The sequence below is a fragment of the Grammomys surdaster genome, unplaced genomic scaffold, assembly GCF_004785775.1.
Source record: "Grammomys surdaster isolate TR1022 unplaced genomic scaffold, NIH_TR_1.0 202, whole genome shotgun sequence".
Lineage (NCBI taxonomy): Eukaryota > Metazoa > Chordata > Mammalia > Rodentia > Muridae > Grammomys > Grammomys surdaster.
Window position 1 is genome coordinate 1,594,189 of NW_021604647.1, and position 13,963 is coordinate 1,608,151.

Genomic DNA, 13,963 nt, shown 5'->3' on the forward strand with positions numbered 1-13,963 from the left:
AGGAGGAGGAGGAGGAGGAAGAAGAGGAGGAGGAAGAAGAGGAGGAGGAGGAGAAAGAGGAGGAAGAGGAAGAGGAGGAGGAGGAAGAGGAGGAGGAGGAGGAGGAAGAGGAGGAGGAGGAGGAGGAAGAGAAGGAGGAGGAGGAAGAGAAGGAGGAGGAGGAGGAGGAGGAGGAGGAAGAGGAGGAGGATGAGGAAGAGGAGGAGGAGAGAGTCCAGTTCAGATATGGGAGGAAATAAGGGAGAAATACAGAGGGTCAGGAATTTGAAAGGAGAAGAGTTGCAGTCAGGGAGAGGAAACTGGGGACCTGACAGGGAGAACATTAGCCAAAATACCCAACAAAGGGAAGATAGAACCTGTAGAGACCATATTCAGTAAATAGGCACAGCCCCCCAGTTGAAGGCTGGGGCCATTCACCCACCTCAAAAATATTAATCCATAATTCTTCCTGACAAAAGAAATGCAGGGACAAAATGTGGAGCAGAAACTGAAGGAAAGGCCATCCAGAGACTGTCCCACCTAAAGATCCATCCCATATACAGTCATCAAACCTGGGTGCTGTTGAGGATGCCAAGCAATACTTATGACAGGAGCCCAGTATAGCTGTCCCCAGAGAGGCTCTTCCAGTGCTGGACCAATACAGATGTGGATTTACATGGCCAAACATTAGACTGACTGCGGGGATCCTAATGGAGATCTTAGGGCAAGGTCTGTAGGAGCAGAAGGAGTTTGCAACCTCATAGGAAGAACAACAATATCAACCAACCAGAACCCCAAAGCTTCCAGTGACTAAACCACCAACCAAAGAGTACACAGTGGGTACCCATCACTCCAGCTGGATATGTAGGAGAGGTTTGCCTTATCTGGCATCACTAGGAGGGGAGCCCCTTGATCCTGTGGAGGCTTGATGATCCAGGATAGGGGAATGCTAGGGTGCTAAGGAAGGAGTGGGTAGGTGGGTGGGGAAGTACCCTCATAGAGGCACATGGGAGGGAGGAGGGGATAGGGGGTTGAGGAGAGGAAACTGAGAAGAGGGATAACATTTGAAATGTAAATAAATAAAATAACCAATAAAATAATGAAAAAAATGAGCCACCAGCTTCTTGCCCTTTAACTCTGACAGTGAATTCTCCAACGTCATGGACTCTCCTCCTTCTGAAACAATAAATCTGGCTCAAAACTGTCGTTCAATGAGTTGCCTTGGTTATAGTCTTTTATCAAAGTAAGAGAAATGTAACTAAGGCAATATATGATCAGTTAGCTACCTGATAGGGTAGGGAGCATTACAGTAAGAGTTTGAAGATACAAAGAATCATAAAAAGCAGGCTTTAGGGTTCAGTCAACATCTGAAAGAAAGAAACAAGGAGGAGGTAAAATAAAATCTTATGCCATTTTAAGTAAGGATCAGAAAGGTGAGCCAAATCAACAGAACTCCCAAGGAGCCCTCAGGACCTGCTGGTGTGGGATTCTAACCAATGAGTTTGACTTAAGTTGCTTTTCTGGGAAAACAACTTTAATTATGCTGGTTGTCTCTCTGATGTCCTGTTCAAAATAATGGAGGCCAAATTGACGTGGAAACTTCTAGGAAGTTTCTTTCTTTGGCAAGATAGTTATGTCAAATGATGTTCTGCTGGAATACATAGGATTCTTGCTAAAGCAAAAACATGAAAGAATGTTTTCCATAAGCAGACACAGGTAAAAGAATGTTTTGATGTAGAAAATGTGGAAGGACCTTTGATGAAAGAGTATAAATCTGACACCACAGATGGTGAAAGACAAGCACCAAGCATTAGTATGATTTGCTCTGCCTTACTATTCTTCACTAACTATACACATGGATTAAATAGGTTTGTTGAGCTCAACTTGTAATCAACACTGCTACTGAAAGAAGCTTGCCTAGAATGGTTTGTGAGCTTCCTGTGGCAGACTGCCTCTTCTGCAGCCTTACCTCAGGTCAGTTGGCCAGCCTTATGGATTCTACATGATTGAACTACAGATACTGTTCATTCCTGGTATCTGACTGCCTAGAGGATTGGTCTGTAGCTGCTGAGTCCTATTTAGTGTTTGCTATAGAACTACTGAGAAAGAAGGTAGAGTTTGTTCCCAAAGAACTATTGTTGAACAGATCTTACTTCCCCCATATTCTAATAACTTTTCTCTTCCACTACTTCTACTAGTGGGCTAGTAGAATGGTGGGCTAGTGGAGAGGTTGAACTCTTATTAAAAGGATGTTGCAAATATTTATGACTACATAGATCCTTATTAAAAAGAAGCAGATAGTAGGATTCTGGGGGATTGTTTTCTATACCTGACCTCTTGTGATTTCATCGGTTATTTTAAAACACTAAGTGAGATTCTAAACATTGTCTCCATGCAGAGGAAGGGAGGATCTCAGGGTAACATATCATGGTCATATGTAAGCATTTTAGCTGAGAATAAACCACAAGACGGTCATGTTTTCTTTCCTTTATGGAAATGCTTACTAAGTAGAGGAAACTGAAATAGCAACGTGGAGACAGTCATGTGTATTCAAGTAAACTGCTCAGCCATTATTGATGTCTTATATTACTCTTTCCTTGGCAATAGGGAATTCCAACTACACTCTCCTTAAATATTCTTACACTATGCTTCTTGACAAATTGCTGGAGTTGCAAGACACTTGGAGAATAAAACAAGAAAGCTATCTTACAGTCATTAATATGAACTGGGATGTGGTAACAGTAAGAGACTCAGATCCATTTTTTCCAATTACAAAGGACAATGTTCTCAGCCCCTAAGCTGTAAAATACACACATTAGATTTGACTTCTACATACTCGTTATTGTTTCATAGCTGTGCATGCTATACAACTCCTGCCTTTTTCATTCCTTTCTGTAGGAGTGCAAGAGGACTGCTAGATCAGTGGTGTAGACACTTGTTTAATAAACAAACAAACAGATGTCCAATGATTCTGATAGTTAAGACCTTGGAAGAGAGAAAAAATAGTTTCTGTCCAACTTGCTCCTTCATATGGCTCAGTGTGTCATCCATCTTGTCCTCCAATGCTGTACTTCACACCACAGATGTAGAAACCTTCATCATTAGGCTGGATGTTGGAGATGCTTAGGTAGCAATCTGCCTCAGAACTGGATCCAGAGAAATAATCAGAGATCCAGTCACCCTTGTTATGGCTTCCATATTTAGTAAGATACATCACATACTTAAGAGCCTTTTCTGGCTATTGCTGGTACCATTCAGTTTTATAGATGCTGTGCTCACTACTCAAGATGCAGGTGAGTTTGGCTGAGGCTCTGAAGGAGACAGAGGCTGCGAGTAACTGAGTCAGCACAGGTTGGGAGAAAATATTTGAAAATATAGAGACTTAGCTCCTGGAATGAGAGATAAGTGTGGAATATAACTCACTGCCCGATGGTTTCCATGAATTAGGATCAGGGTGCATGTGTCTTTCCTCACCTGTAAGGAAAAAGGAAGGGAGGAGTCCAGGCCATGGTGCAGACAGTACTGAGATCTTCTGAGACAGAATTGTTGTAGATCTCTCTTACTCTTCAAAAACTCTCATAAAAATGAGAATGACCTTTATGCAAATTTTCTTTATTCAACCAAATCTCTTTTTAAGTGTATGTAGTATGAATGGTCTGGGTGTTGGTTTTGGCCTGAGGCTTCCCAAGGTAGTGGTCCCATCTGCTGGACCTGTTGAATCCCAAGAAATTTCAAAGAGATAGATATTTGTGTTCTAAGCAGAGATTCTTCAGTGGCACCACTATATACCTTCTGACCAGATTCAGTTCTATTGATTTTGTTTTTATATGAATTTCTCCAAGGATTATACCCTGTTGTTTATTTGTGTTGAGTGTTTTTGCTTATTTTTTTTCCTATAGTGTTCAGGAGAAAATTTAAATTGCCGGCATGAGAATCACCTAAGTTTTTTATGAACTTTATGGTGTTTCCTACTAGCACTGTTTACATTGTGTCTCAAAAAATTTAGTATGTTCTGTCTTTCTTTTCTTTTTTTTTTCAATTTTGAGACTTGGAGTTTATTAATTTTAAGTAACAATAATTTAAAAGATACAATGGTCCTCATATTACAGGAATAATATCTATACAATAAAGAAAACTGACAGGGGTCATAAGCTGATATATAATGGTATCAGTTACCAAGGAAGTTAGAGAGGAGGGTGAATTACCATAGGGGACACTTGCTTTTGCTATTCTGGTTTTTAAGAGAGTCCCATATATGTACCCACCACTGGCCTCAAACTCACTAGGTGAACTCTGGCTGTTTTTCTCTTCCCTAAATACAAGATTAATGTGCATAGAAAGAAAGATTGAGGTTAACTAGCTGTTATCTACTGGTTTGTATTCCAGTCTGAAAGGAACACACATTAACTTCTTGTACAGTACTGGTTTCTGGTGTTTAGGAATTCACTGGGTAAAGAGTCAGGTATGGTGACAGAAACCTTAATCCCAGTATTTGGGAGACATAGGCAAGTTCAAGGCTAACCTGACCTACATAGCCAGTTCCAGGCCAAGCCAGAGTTACATAGTTAAGACTCTGACTTTAAAAAAAAAGTCATGTGACACTCATATTTAGACAAATGTCAGAATTTATAGTACCATCATAGCATTTCCAAACTTCAAGATAATACTGAGAATTTAAAAAAAAGCATAGAGGTAAAACCTCATAAAATGTGTTTAATTTTTCTTTAATTTAAAATAAGTGGATTAAGTTTCAATCAACATGGGGACAATGAGTGGATTTCAGCCCTGATTTTACCACTGACAGGATCAAGACCATGCACAGGTCACTATTCAAAGTCCTTGCAAGACTCCATACTAACTAGAAATGGGACAAAGTACAACTTGAAAAAAAAGACAAACATTGTTCTTCACACAAATGAAGACAGAGTCAACCAGCAACTGTCCCAAATCATGGCTAAGTTTCTAGTGACTCCAAGTTGGAAGGTCTCCACACTGCCACTTATGAACTGATGATCTACTGACCGGCACCAGCAGGCTAGGGCCTGGGCTGCACAGGACAGGCTTCAAAGCTGACAAGAACAAAGCCTGGAAATGGCGTGCTTGTTCAATACTAACTTAGTCACTTAGACTTTGAATGGGACTGCCACCAGCGGTAGAAGGAATACTTCCTGCTTGGTCTAGAAACCAAATAAAGCAGGCTTTCCCCCTTGACAGTACTATGTTTGTGTGCAAAGTGCCAGTTTTAGTTACAAACTTGTTAAGTAAACTCTGTATACCTGCAGGAAGCAGTGAGGTTGGCATCTTTAAACAGCCCTGTGGCTTCTAAATGTTGAAACCTGCTTGCTTGAGGGTCACTGCTCAGAAAGCCCGGCCCAGCACCAGGTGACCATGCTACTTGTAAAAGCCAAGAACCAAGGACCCTAAGGATCCAAGGACCCATTGTTTGAAGTATGATTTCCTCTTCTAGTGACAAGCCTAGCAAACAGGACTGAGGTAGCTACACAGCTTTTATACACCTAGCAAATTTAGTGACAATTCATAGTGTAGCCAGCCAGCTGGTTGGTTTTTGCTGATTTCATTTAATGACAAGGGGAGAAAAATCAGCAAAGAGCACACGACCAGTTACTCAGAAGTCAGCATCCAAGGTAAAAGAATTCTCTGTCGAATTCGACATGACTCCCATCCTCTGATACTCGCCTACACACTTCTGAAAGAAGTTTGTCTTTCCTTCTAGTGAAATATTTTCCGTGAAGTCGAACGGATTTTCTACTCTGAAAATCTTGTTAAAACCCAGCTCCAGCATCAGGCTGTCGGCCACAAATTCAATGTACTGCTTCATCAAAGTGCAATTCATCCCGATGAGCTTCACAGGCAAGGCCTCCGTGAGGAACTCCTGCTCTATCCTAACTGCGTTCGTAATTATTTCTTTCACTCTCTGCTCTGATGGCTTGTGTACCAGGTGCTTGAACATCAGGCAGGCAAAGTCACAGTGTAAACTCTCGTCTCTGCTAATAAACTCATTGGAAAATGTAAGGCCCGGCATCAGTCCCCGCTTCTTGAGCCAGAATATCGATGCAAAAGAACCAGAAAAGAAGATTCCTTCTACTGCGGCAAAGGGCACAACTCGTTCTCCATATATAGCCTCTTTGTCCCCAATCCAACGCAAGGCCCAGTCGGCCTTCTTCACACAAGGCATGGTTTCAATAGCATTGAAGAGATATTCTCTTTCTTTGGGATCTTTAATGTAAGTGTCAATAAGGAGACTGTACATTTCAGAGTGGATGTTTTCCATGGCAATTTGGAAGCCATAGAAACAGCGGGCCTCTGTGACTTGAACTTCTTGGCTGAATCGCTCCACTAAGTTTTCATTGACTATGCCGTCACTGGCTGCAAAGAAAGCCAGGACAAGAGATATAAAATGTCTCTCATCGGGTTTCAGAGCCTTCCAGTGCTGAATATCCTTGGAAAGGTCCACCTCCTCGACAGTCCAAAAGGAGGCCTCAGCTTTCTTGTACATCTGCCAGATATCATGGTATTCGATGGGAAAGATAACGAAGCGGCGGGGATTGTCTCTCAGTCAGGGCTCATCCTCAACGCTGGGGTTAGTAGGTACTTTACTTTCATGCTTGGCGGAGTCTTGGAAGATCCTCCTCGCTGCCTTGCTGGCCAGGACGCAGGTGCTGCTGAGGGTCGGGGGCGTGTTCTCCTTGTCAGCCAGGGTGACAAGTGGGGCTCGGACGGAGAGCATGGCGAACGAGGGCAGTGGCAGAGACGAGAGGCGAGCGAAACAGCTGGAATCTGGTGCACCCTTGTCTTTATTTTCCTTGAATTCTAGAAGGCTTTACTCTCTTCATTTCTTCTCTGACACAATGATCATTTAGTAGAGAGTTGTTCAGTTTTCATGAGTTTGTAGGCTTTCTGTTGTTTCTGATGTTGTTGGAGTCCAGTTTTACTCAATTGTGACTTGATAAGATAGAAAAAGTAATTTCTATTGTCTTTTATCTGTTGAGGCTTGCTTTGGGACAGACTGTATGATCAATTTTAGAGAAGTTTCCATGAGGTGGTAAGAAGAAGAAAGTTACTGTGAATGTCTGTTAAGTCCATTTAATTTATAAGCTCAGTTAGTTTAATTATTTCTCTTTCTAGTTTTTGTCTTGAAGATTGTTGAGAGTGGAGTGTTGAATTCTCCTATTATTAATGTGTGGGATTGAGTAGAGAGTTGTTTAGTTCCCATGGGTTTGTGTTATGGCCCATTCTGCTACTCTGTAATGGCCCGTTCTGCTGCTCCGGTCTGCAGGTCAGTCAGGGTCTAGCAAGAGAGAGAGAGTGGGCGAGAGACATGAAAAATGGAGACAAGACAGAATCTGATCAAGTCTCATTTATTTTAAGGAAATCCTGGGTATTTATACCCTTTACCATGTGCCTTGCCCTCATGGACAAGCTCAGCTGAGGGACAGCGTGGAGACCACATGCACCTAGCTAGCAATGTGGAGACCACCCACGTGTGCTTAGCTGCTGGTGGCACTAAACAGCAGAACAAGATGTTTATCAGAGTGTGCTCAGCTGTTGCAGGCTGTTGAAAACAAGTCTCTTGTCAGGGTATATGGCTCGAGATGGCTGTGAAGATGATTGCCAAAAACAATACTCCCAACAGGTTTTAGGCTTTTTCTTTTTTTTTTTAATAATTTATTTTTTCTCAAATCGTAATTCATTCACACAGGGTTTATAAACACAGAAAGGCAGGATGTGGGGAAGGGAATGACACTGGAGTGTGGGTGATCAGGGGGAATACAGATATCATCAGAACCGGGTATCGGCTGGGTGAAGGTTCAGGGGACAAGTCACTATGACTCTGCCTATGACTCACTTGTCCTTATCTAAGTTGGTATTGTCTGCCCAGGCTTCCTATTTACAAGGTCTATGACTATTCAGGCTGGTAAATTTCCACAAAAGCTGCCTGTTTACGTTAGCTTATAGCCATCTGTTTCAATATTGTTCCACTGAAACCCAAGACTTGGTGTTAGTATACATGTATGACAGGCCTATTGCTGATTTTAGGCCTATGGCTGATTTTAGGCCTTCAGTGTGTAAGCAGGGCTGCCCCTGACATCTCCTACCTTCTCTAAGTATAGACGGGCTGTGGCAATTCTAAACTTGAGAAGGTGGGGAGAGAGGCCTGATCCCCAGTATTTGAAGGGGACCTTGTAATGGCTCCGGTCCCCCTGTCATTGTCCAGTGAGGCATGAGTGCCATACCCATCCCGATGTCTTTTTCCTGGAGTGGGGATACTTTTGACACCAACCCCTATGCAGTCAGGCTTGTCCCTCAGGGAACCCAGAGAGATATTTTTATCTTTTATTTATATTCCCTTGCAATGCTTAGCCTCACAGCCTAAGCAAGAATTCAGATCGCCTGTCAGAGGGGGTTCTGGGTGGCCCCTCTCTGCTTGGTCTAGGGGCAGAAGTCCGCCCTTTTAGGTTGGGTGGAGATGGGTTTTGGGAACATACTGTATAAAGTAACAACCTCATCTTGAGTCTCGTGGTCCTCCATAGCTAACTTATGATAATGTATCTGAGTAGGTTTTGCTACCAAATTATTTATCTGTTGAATCACAGAGTTAGTCCGCCTATTTGAGAGCCAGGGACCAACAGAAATAAGCAAAAAGAACCCAAATAATGGTCCCAAGATGGGAGGAAATAGGGTTGACAACCTTAGAGAAGCTGAAAACCAATTCTTGTACCAGCCTTCATCTGTCTCTTTCTCTGATTTTTCTTAGGGCCTTCACTACCTGTTTCATGCTCTCTTTAACCTTCCTTGTCTTGTCTAGTCTATGTAAAGGCAACCTTTTTCTTTAAGAGCTGTACACAGTCAAGAGCTGTATACAGCCTTTTCTATTGTAATAGAGTAAATCAAGTTCAATAAGGATCTTTGCGATTTTAGGAGGTCTCTTCAGACAGCGAAACGAGGGATTTCTTCAGATTAGTGATGTCAATCTCTAGCTGTTTGATGTTCTTGTCAGTGGCCCTTCAAAGGTCTGAGTAGTGTAAGTTCAGAGGCCAGCATCTGGACTAGAACTTCTAACAGCAGACATCACGGGTGATCCATTTTTACCTAGAAAGGAAAAAGAAGGGAATTCTCAGGGAGATTTCTCTTCCCTGGATGTAAATTGTTATTCATGGTATTTATGGTTGGGCCTGGCTTTGTGGGGGTATCTATTTTTTTTTTATTAATCTTTTTGGTAGCCAGTTAGCTGTGCCTTCTGTGGTATCAGACAGGCAAATAAATTCTCGGCCCCATAAGGGAACTGGGTCTGGGCCATTCCCTTTAAGGGTAAGAGGGTCCTTCCCCATATCTGTGGCAAAGTTTTGTTGGTCTCAGTGGTGCCAGAGGCAGTCAGCAGCAGATTTGCCATGAGGTTTCAGCTTTAGAGAGTTAAAAGTGAACAAGGCATGATGGAGAGTATTTCAGGAGGACTCCTTTTGATGGGGTACCATTTCCCCTCTTTTCTTTTTAAAGCCAATTTTTCAGAGTTCTTGTAAAATCAGGACAGAAGCACCAACAATCATTCCTTCCACACTCAGAGAGTCGTGAAGGCCCTATTTAAGGATATATAAATCTATATTAATAATCTTTTGTCAAAGGACTGTTATAGCACCGCTGACAATCAATCAGACTATATAATATATCAATTAGTAATAGCTTCTTCTACTTTTTGTGAGATTACCTCTCTTTTGTCAATTAATTGTTGAGGAAAATTAGGATTTACATCTCTCTTGAGAATATTGAACAGAGACTTAAATTCTTTTGTGGAGAGCTTAAAATAGGACCTTAGCCAATTAGCAACTCCTAGAAACTTTTGAAAATAATTTAAAATAAGTAAACTCTCTCCCTCTCTCTTCTTTTTAGACCCTTTATCTGTGTGTGTGTATTTTTTTATTGGATATTATATGTATTTACCTTTCAATGTTATCTCCTCTCCCATTCTCCCCAAAACCCCTTATCCCATACCCCTTCCTCCTAATTTTTGTGAGGGTGTCCTCCAAACATCCTCCCAGTCCTATCTCCCTGCTCTCGAATTCCTAAACAGTAGGGAATCCAAACTTTCGGGGACCATAGCCCTCCACTTTCACTGAAGTCTAACAAGGTCACCCTCAATTCCCTATACAGGTGGATGAGTCCCTCCCTTTGTGCTCTCTGGCTGGAGGTTTAGACTTTGGGAGCTCTGGTTGAAACTTTTGATACTCCTTCTAGAAAGGACCAAAGCATCCACACTTTGGTCTTCCTTCTTCTTCGTGAGTTATATGTGGTCTATACATTGTTTCTTAGAAATTGTGAGCTTTTGGGCTAATATCCACTTATCAGTGAGTGCATACCATGTATGTTCTTTTGAGATTGGATCACCTCACTCAAGATGATATTTTCCAACTCCATCCATTTGCCTAAGAATTTCATGAACTCATTGCTTTTAATAGCTGAGTAGTACTCCATTGTATAAATGTACCACATTTTCTGCATCCATTCTTCTGTTGAAGGGCATATGGGTTATTTCCAACTTCTGGCTATTATAAATAAGGCTGCTATGAACATGGTGGAGCATGTGTCCCTGTTGAATGTTGAAAGGTCTTTTGGGTATATGCCCAGGAGTGGTATAGCTGGTAACACTACACTCAATTTTCTGAGATACTGCCAGACTGCTTTCCATAGTGGTTGTACCAGTTTACAATCCCACCAACAATGGAGGAGTGTTCCTCTTTCTCCACATCCTTGCCAACATGTGCTGTCATCTGTGTTTTTGATCTTAGCCATTCTGACTGGTGTGAGGTGGAATCTCAGTGTTGTTGTCATTTGCATTTCCCTGATGACTAGGGATCCTGAACACTTCTTTAGGTGCTTCTCAACCATTTGAGTTTCCTCAGCTGAGAATTCTTTGTTCAGCTCTGTGCTCTGTTTTTTAATAGGGTTCTTTGATTGTGTAGAGTCTAATTTCTTCAGTTCTTTGTATACCTTGGATATTATTTCTTTATCAGATGTAGGGCTGGTGAAGGTCTTTTCCCAATCTGTTGGTTGCCACTTTGTCCTATTCACTGTGTCCTTTGCTTTACAGAAGCTTTGCAGTTTTATGAGGTCCCATTTGTCAATTCTTGGTCTTAGAGCACAGGCCATTGGTGTTCTGTTCAGGAACTTTTTTCCTGTGCCTATGTGTTCGAGGCTTTTCCCCAGTTTCTCTTCTATTAGTTTCAGTGTGGCTGGTTTTAGGTGAAGGTCCTTGATCCACTTGGAATTGAGCTTTGTACAAGGAGATAAGCATGGATCAATTTGCATTTTTCTACCTGCTAACCTCCACTTGGACCAGCACCATTTATTGAAAATGCTGTCTTTTTTCCACTGGATGGTTTTAGCTCCTTTGTCAAAGATCAAGTGACCATAGGTATGGGGGTTCATTTCTGGGTCTTCTATTCTATTCCATTGATCCTCCTGCTTGTCTCTGTTCCAACACCACACAGTTTTTACCACGATTGCTTTGTAGTAAAGCCTGAAGTCAGGGATGGTGATTCCCCCAGAAGTTCTTTTATTGCTGAGAGTAGTTTTCGCAATCCTGAGTTTTTTGTTATTCCAAATGAATTTTAAGATTGCTCTTTCTATCTCTGTGAAGAATTGAGTGGGAATTTTGATGTGTATTGCATTAAATATGTAGATGGCTTTCGGCAAAATAGCCATTTTTACTATATTAATCCTTCCAATCCATGATCATGGGAGATCTTTCCATCTTCTGAGATCTGCTTCGATTTCTTTCTTCAGGGGCATGAAGTTCTTGTCATACAGGTCTTTTACTTGCTTGGTTAGGTTCACACCCAGGTATTTTATATTATCTGTGACTATTGTGAAGGGTGTCATTTCCATAATTTCTTTCTCAGCCAGTTTATCTTTTGAGTAGAGGAAGGCTACTGATTTGCTTGAGTTAATTTTATATCCAGCCACTTTGCTAAAGTTGTTTATCAGGCTTAGGAGTTCTCTGGTGGAAGTTTTGGGGTCACTTAAGTATACTATCATATCATCTGCAGATAGTGAGATTTTGACTTCTTCCTTTCCAATTTGTATCCCTTTGACCTCCTTGTGTTACCTAATTGCTCTTGCTAGGACTTCCAATACTATATTAAATAAGTAGGGGGAGAGTGGGCATCCTTGCCTAGTCCCTGATTTTAGTGTGATTGCTTCAAGTTTCTCTCCATTTAGTTTGATGTTTGCTACTTGTTTGCTGTATATTGCTTTTACTATGTTTAGGTATGGACCTTGAATTCCTGATCTTTCCAAGACTTTTATCATGAAGGGTTGTTGAATTTTGTCAAATGCTTTCTCAGCATCTATTGATATGATCATGTGGTTTTTTTTCTTTCAGTTTGTTTATATAGTGGATTACATTGATGGAATTCCATATATTGAACCAACCTTGCATTCCTGGGATAAAGCCTACTTGATCGTGATGGATAATTGTTTTGATGTGTTCTTGGATTCGGTTTGCTAGAATTTCATTGAGTAATTTTGCATCAATGATCATAAGGGAGATTGGTCTGAAGTTCTCTTTCTTCTTTGGGTCTTTGTTTGGTTTAGGCATGAGGGTAATTGTGGCTTCATAGAATGAATTGGGCAGTGTACCTTCTGTTTCTATTTTGTGGAATATTTTGAAGAGAATTCGAATTAGCTCTTCCTTGAAGGTCTGATAGAATTCTGCACTAAAATCATCTGGTCCCGGACTTTTCTTTGTAGGGAGACTTTTAATGACTGCTTCTATTTCTTTTGGGGTTATGGGACTGTCTGGATGGTTTAATCTGGTCCTGATTTAACATTGGTAACTGTTATTTGTCTAGACAATTGTCCATTTCCTCCAAATTTTCCAATTTTGTTGAATATAGGCTTTTGTAGTAGGATCTGATGATTTTTTTAATTTCCTCAGTTTCTGTTGTTATGTCACCCTTTTCAGTTCTGATTTTATTAATTTGGATACTATCTCTCTGCCCTCTGATTAGTCTAGCTAAGGGTTTACCTATCTTGTTGATTTTCTCAAAGAACCAGCTCCTGTTTTTTTTGATTCTTTGGATAGTTCTTTTTGTTTCTATTTGGTTGATTTCAGCCCTGAGTTTGATTGTTTCCTGCCGTCTACTCCTCTTGGGTGTACTAGCTTCTCTTTGTTCTAGGTCTTTCAGGTGCGTCATCCAGCTGCTAGTTTATGCTCCCTCCAGTTTCTTTTTGTAGGCACTTAGAGCTATGAATTTTCCTCTTAGCACTGCTTTCATTGTATCCCATAGATTTTGGTAGGATGTGTCATCATTTTCATTAAATTCTAAAAAGTTTTTAATTTCTTTCTTTATTCTTCCCTTACCAGATTATCAAGGAGTAGGGTGTTGTTCAGTTTCCATGTGAATGTGGGCTTTCCATTGTCTTTGTCATTTTTGAAGACCAGCCTTAGACCATGGTGATCTGATAGGATGCAGGGGATTATTTCAATTTTTTAAATATCTGTTGAGGCCTGTTTTGTGCCCAATTATATGGTCTATTTTGGAGAAGGTACCATGAGGTGCTGAGAAAAAGGTATATTCTTTTGCTTTAGGGTGAAATGTTCTATAGATATCTATTAAGTCCATTTGGTTCATAACTTCTGTTAGTTTCCCTGTATCTGTATTTAGTTTCTGTTTCCATGATCTATCCATTGCTGAGAGTGGGGTGTTGAAGTCTCCCACTATTATTGTGTGATGTGTAATGTGTGTTTTGAGCTTTAGTAAGGTTTCTTTTATTAAAATGGGTGCTCTTGTATTTGGCGTATAGATATTCAGAATTGAGAGTTCATGTTGGTTGATTTTTCCTTTGACAAGTATGAAATGTCCTTCCTTATCCTTTTTGATAGCTTTAAGTTGAAAGTCGATTTTATTCCATATTAGAATGGCTACTCCTGCTTGTTTCTTAGGGCCATTTGCTTGAAAAATTGTTT

General features: G+C 40.9%; 1 pseudogene and 1 gene segment (V, D, J or C); both read right to left on the reverse strand.

The window, feature by feature from the left end:
* Window positions 1-13,963, reverse strand: part of LOC114623790 — a 542,876-nt gene that overhangs the window by 197,778 nt on the left and 331,135 nt on the right.
* On the reverse strand, window positions 5,556-6,511 carry LOC114623792 (annotated as a pseudogene).